Raw genomic sequence first — 6,316 nt, 5'->3', positions numbered from 1 at the left:
TTCCTGAGCAAGCTCTGTACTGGTGGTGCCCAAATCCCGCAGCTGAATCAACTTTAGGAGACGGTCCTGACGCTTGCTAGACTTTCTTGGGCACCCTGAAGTCTTCTTCACAACAATTGAACCGCTCTCCTTGAAGTTCTTGATGATCCGATAAATGGTTCATTTAGGTGCAATCTTACTGGCAGCAATATCCTTGTCTGTGAAGCCCTTTTTGTGCAAAGCAATGATGACGGCACGTGTTTCCTTGCAGGTAACCATGCTTGACAGAGGAAGAACAATGATTCCAATCACCACCCTCCTTTTGAAGCTTCCAGTCTGTTATTCGAACTCAATCAGCATGACAGAGTGATCTCCAGCCTTGTCCTCGTCAACACTCACACCTGTGTTAACAAGAGAATCACTGACATGATGTCAGCTGGTCCTTTTGTGGCAGGGCTGAAATGCAGTTTAAATGTTTTTGGGGGATTCAGTTCATTTGCATGGCAAAGAGGGACTTTGCAATTAATTGCAATTCATCTGATCAATCTTCATAACATTCTGTAATATATGCAAATTGAAATCATACAAACTGAGGCAGCAGACTGAAAATTTATATTTGTGTCATTCTCAACTTTTGGCCACATACTTACTCATATGTAAACATACACATATATAAACTCAGCAAAAAAAGAAACGTCCTCTCACTGTCAACTGCGTTTATTTTCAGCAAACTTAACATGTGTAAATATTTGTATGATCATAAAAAGATTCAACAACTGAGACATAAACTGAACAAGTTCCACAGACATGTGACTAACAAAAATTGATTAATGTGTCCCTGAACAAAGGGGGGTCAAATCAAAAGTAACAGTCAGTATATGGTGTGGCCACCAGCTGCAATAAGTACTGCAGTGCATCTCCTCCTGATGGACTGCACCAGATTTGCCAGTTCTTGCTATGAGATGTTACCCCACTCTTCCACCAAGGCACCTGCAAGTTCCCGGACATTTCTGGGGGGAATGGCCCTAGCCATAGCCCTCACCCTCCGATCCAGGTCCCAGACGTGCTCAATGGGATTGAGATTCGGGCTCTTCGCTGGCCATGGCAGAACACTGACATTCCTGTCTTGCAGGAAATCACGCACAGAACGAGTAGTATGGCTGGTGGCATTGTCATGCTGGAGGGTCATGTCAGGATGAGCCTGCAGGAATGGTACCACATTAGGGAGGATGATGTCTTCCCTGTAACACACAGCATTGAGATTGCCTGCAATGACAACAAGCTCAGTCCGATGATGCTGTGACACACCGCCCCAGACCATGACGGACCCTCCACCTCCAAATCGATCCCGCTCCAGAGTACAGCCCTCGGTGTAACGCTCATTCCTTCGACGATAAACGTGAACCCCTGGTGAGACAAAACCGCGACTCGTCAGTGAAGAGCACTTTTTGCCAGTCGGTTCGACATTTTATATGAAGTGAACAGCACAAAAAACAATGAACAAACGAAACGTTCTGGAGTGCTCACAGGCAACAACACAAAAACAAGATCCCACCAAAACACAGTTGGGAAATGGCTGCCTAAATATGATCCCCAAACAGAGACAATGACAAACAGCTGCCTCTGATTGGGAACCATACCAGGCCAACATAGAAATAAACAACCTAGATTACCCACCCTAGTCACACCCCAACCTACCCAAAATAGAGAATAAAAAGGCTCTCTATGGTCAGGGCGTGACAGCAGGGTCAAAATTCAAAAGGCACTCGCACATCTGAGCAATCTTTTTGCAGGTGCATTGTAACAGTTGAACAAGATGACGGAAAAAGGAAACCGAAACACTGCTCTTGATAGTATCACTGATCTTTAATAAGCTTACGTATCGTCCTCACAGCCTTCGTCAGAGCTTTTGTGATTTAAAAAAAAAACGGTAACCATCCTGATCGCCCAGCTCCCAGTTCAGTTCCTTGCACCCCATAACTGTGAGGTATTGTTTGTTTTGAGACACTTTTTTGGAGCTCTTTTTTTTTTTTAAATGGACTGGATCTTTATACATACCATTGGATCCTGTTTCAGCAATAATGAAATCAGACCGTCTTGTTGCGTGTCCTATAATCTACCGTTTATATAGGAGTGGTTAAAACATGCTAATAATGGTCCTCTGAGTAATCAAAAAAAGTTTGGTATACTTCCACTGGTGTGCCATCCAGCCTTGGAGTTTTCCTAGCCTTAAAGGCTTTAATTGCACCAAGAAGTTCCTCCTCTGTAATTTGGCCTTCACATGAGTCTTTCTGTACAGATGTTAATTTTACATTATTAATAGGGAAAAAATCCATACAATTAGCTTCGGTTAGTGGAGATGTAGGAGACTGAAACTAAAACATATTCTTTAAGTACTTTACTTCCTCTTCAAAATATCATTCAGTGAATCATGCGTGACTCCATCATTTGTAACAAGTTTCAATAAAAAAGTTTGGTAACATTTCTATGTTGAAGATTGAAAAATAATTTGGTGCATTTTTCCCCATATTCCACCCAGTGCTTTATTTTTATAATAAACTGTATCTTTCTTGAATAAGTTCCTCCATTTCTTTTTGTTTTCCTATAACTTATTCTGTGCCTCTATGGTACAGTTTGTATTGCTATCTAACTGTACTGTTAGTCCTTCAATTTCCTTTGTTAATATGGACTATTTTGATCTAAATTGCTTTTGTTTTATAGATGAGTACTGAATTGCATGGCCTCCAAAGGCACATTTAAAAGTGTCCCATAACATAGGTACAGCAGATCCCCTTATTTTATGTCAGAAAAAGTCAGTTTGTCACACCCTGGCCTTAGTTATCTTTGTTTTCATTATTATTTTAGTTAGGTCAGGGTGTGACATGGGGAATGTATGTGTTTTGGTTTGTCTAGGGGTTTGTACGTTTAATGGGTCAGTGTCTTGTCTAGGTGTTTGTATGTCTATGGCTGCCTAGATTGGTTCTCAATTAGAGGCAGCTGTGGTTTATTGTCTCTGATTGAGAGCCATATTTAAGGCAGCCATAGGCATTTGGGTTTTGTGGGTAATTGTCTATGTTGTACGTTTGTAGCTTGTGTGTGCACTTACGTTTATAGCTTCACGATCGTTTGTTGTTTTGTTTCGTTTTGTTATAGTGTTCGTTGTGTGTTTTTCCCTTCTCGAAATAAAGAGAATGTATTTTGCACACGCTGCGCCTTGGTCCTCTCTCTCACCCATAGACGATCGTGACACAGTTATAAATTATTCTGTCCTACTTTAAACAAGTTATCATCCAGTAGGCTTTGATTACATTTCCAATATCCTCACCCACATAGAAATTCTGTAAGAGTAATATATATGCCAATTGTGTGATGATCCGACCGCATTCTGTCCCTTATCAACACTTTTTAAACTTTTGGTGCCAGAGAGAATGACATAAGAAAGTAATCAAGATGACTAGCATGATTAAGCCTCCATGTATATCTCACTAGGTCAGGGTATTTAAGCCTCCATATATCCACTAATTCCAATATATCCATGACATTCATGATTTCCTTAAGTGCCCGAGGGTGATAGTTTGCAGTGTGCTTTCCTTTATGGTCCATATAGGTATTTAAAACTGTATTAAAATCCCCCACCATAATAATAGAGTCTAGTGTTGCTTGTAGAGTTGATAAATTCTTATATATATTTTCAAAAAAGCTTGGATCATCATTATTTGGACCATATAGGTTAGTAAGCCATATCTGTTTATAGTCCACTAACATATTTAAAATAATTCATCTACCTTGATGATCTGTTTGGACAATTTGCACATCTGGATCAAAATTACTGTTAATTAATATCATCACACCTTTTGAATTTCTTTGCCCATGTGAGAAATACATTTCGCCCCCCCATTCCTTTTTACACAACTTCATCTAAAATTGTTGAAAGAGTTTCCTGTAAACAATAGATATTATATTCCTTCTCTTTTAGCCAGGTAAATACTGATCGACTTTTCTTATCTGCTAAGCCATTACAACTATAACTGGCTATACTTATTTCATCACTTACCATAATGAGACAAGTTTCAATTCTATTTATCAAAATATGTTTGTAAACGTACCATTAAAAAGTTATATGATGATTGAGTGACTATATAGCTGTACCATGATATTTGCATTGATACTAAGTAAACCTCCAATTGGTCCCCACTATTCCACCCGCTAAAAGCCCTCCTCATCCCGAGTTGGGTTGTCAGCCCAATGCCCGGCAGACCACCCCCGACCCCCCCGGATCCCATAGCACTGGAGAGACCGGGACCCATCCTTCGAAAAGAGCACAGTGCCACCCACAGAACAGAAACAGACGAACCGCCAAATGCATTTCCATCGCCCTCACCTCGATTTTCATTATATACAGCCATTTAAAAAATATATAATAATAAAATATATATACAGTTGAAGTCGGAAGTTTACATACGCCTTAGCCAAATACATTTAAACAAAGTTTTTCACAATTCCTGACAATTAATCCTAGTAAAAATTCCCTGTCTTAGTTCAGTTAGGATCACCACTTTATCTAAGAATGTGAAATGTTAGAATAATAGCAGAGAATCTTTTATTTCTTTCATCACATTCCCAGTGGGTCAGAAGTTTACATACACTCAATTTGTATTTGGTAGCATTGCCTAATTTTTTAAAACTTGGGTCAAACATTTTGGGTAGCCTTCCACAAGCTTCCCACAATAAGTTGGGTGAATTTTGGCCCATTCCTCCTGACAGAGCTGGTGTAACTGAGTCAGTTTTCTAGGCCTCCTTGCTCGCACATGCTTTTTCAGTTCTGCCCACACATTTTCATTAGGATCTAGGTCAGGGCTTTGATGTCCACTCCAATACCTTGACTTTGTTGTCCTTAAGCCATTTTGCCACACCTTTGGAAGTATGCTTGGGGTCATTGTCCATTTGGAAGACCCATTTGCGATCAAGATTTAACTTCCTGACTGATGTCTTGAGATGTTTCTTCAATATAGCCAAATAAATTTCCTTCCTCATGATGTATTTTGTGAAGTGCACCAGTCCCTCCTGCAGCAAAGCACCCCCACAACATGATGCTGCCACCCCCGTGCTTGGGACGGTTGGGATGGAGTTCTTCGGCTTGCAAGCCTCCCTCTTTTTCCTTCAAACATAACAATGGTCATTATTGCCAAACAGTTCTGTTTTTGTTTCATCAGACCAGAGGACATCTCTCCAAAAAGTATGCTCTTTGTCCCCATGTGCAGTTGAAAGCAGTGGCTTCTTCCTTGCTGAGCGGCCTTTCAGGTTATGTCGATATAGGACTCATTTTACTGTGGATATAGATACTTTGTAACTGTTTCCTCCAGCATCTTTACAAGGTCATTTGCTGTTGTTCTGGGATTGATTTGCACTTTTCGCACCAAAGTACATTCATCTCTAGGAGACAGAAAGCTTCTCCTTCCTGAGCGGTATGACGGCTGCATGGTCCCATGGTGTTTATACTTGCGTTCTATTGTTTGTACAGATTAACATGGTACCTTCAGGTGTTTGGAAATTGCTCCCAAGGATGAACCAGACTTATGGAGGTCTACAATTTTTTTCTGAGGTCTTGGCTGATTTCTTTTGATTTTCCCATGAAGTCAAGCAAAGAGGCACTGAGTTTGAAGGTAGGCCTTGAAATACATCCACAGGTACACCTCAAATTGACTCAAATGATGTCAATTAGCCTATCAGAATCTTCTAAAGCCATGACATCATTTTCTGGAATTTTCCAAGCTGTGTAAAGGCACAGTCAACTTAGTGTATGCAAACTTCTGACCCACTGGAATTGTGATACAGTGAAATAATCTGTCTGTAAACAATTGTTGGAAAAATTACTTGTCATGCACAAAGTAGATGTCCTAACCGACTTGCCAAAACAATAGTTTGTTAACAAGAAAGTTGTGGTGGTTGAAAAACATGTAAACGTCCGACTTCAACTGTATATATATATACACAGTTGAAGTCGGACGTTTACATACACTTAGGTTGGAGTCATTAAAACTTGTTACAATTACCTGGATTTCTGCATAAATTAGTCGGAAAATGTGTCATCTTAGTCACAACAATAGATTAACACAGTGTGCTTAAACTAATAACACACACATTCTTGTATTTTTCTTGTCTATATTGAATACATAATAAAAAAAATCCCAGTGTAGGTTAGAATAAGTATGTGAACCCCTAGGCTAATGACTTTTCCAAAAGCTAATTGGAGTCAGGAGTCAGCTAACCTGGAGTCCAATCAATGAGACAAGATTGGAGATGTTGGTTAGAGCTGCCTTGCCCTATAAAAAACACT

This window comes from Salvelinus namaycush, chromosome 2, assembly GCF_016432855.1.
Source record: "Salvelinus namaycush isolate Seneca chromosome 2, SaNama_1.0, whole genome shotgun sequence".
Taxonomy (NCBI): domain Eukaryota; kingdom Metazoa; phylum Chordata; class Actinopteri; order Salmoniformes; family Salmonidae; genus Salvelinus; species Salvelinus namaycush.
Note: the sequence above shows the minus strand (reverse complement) of the source record.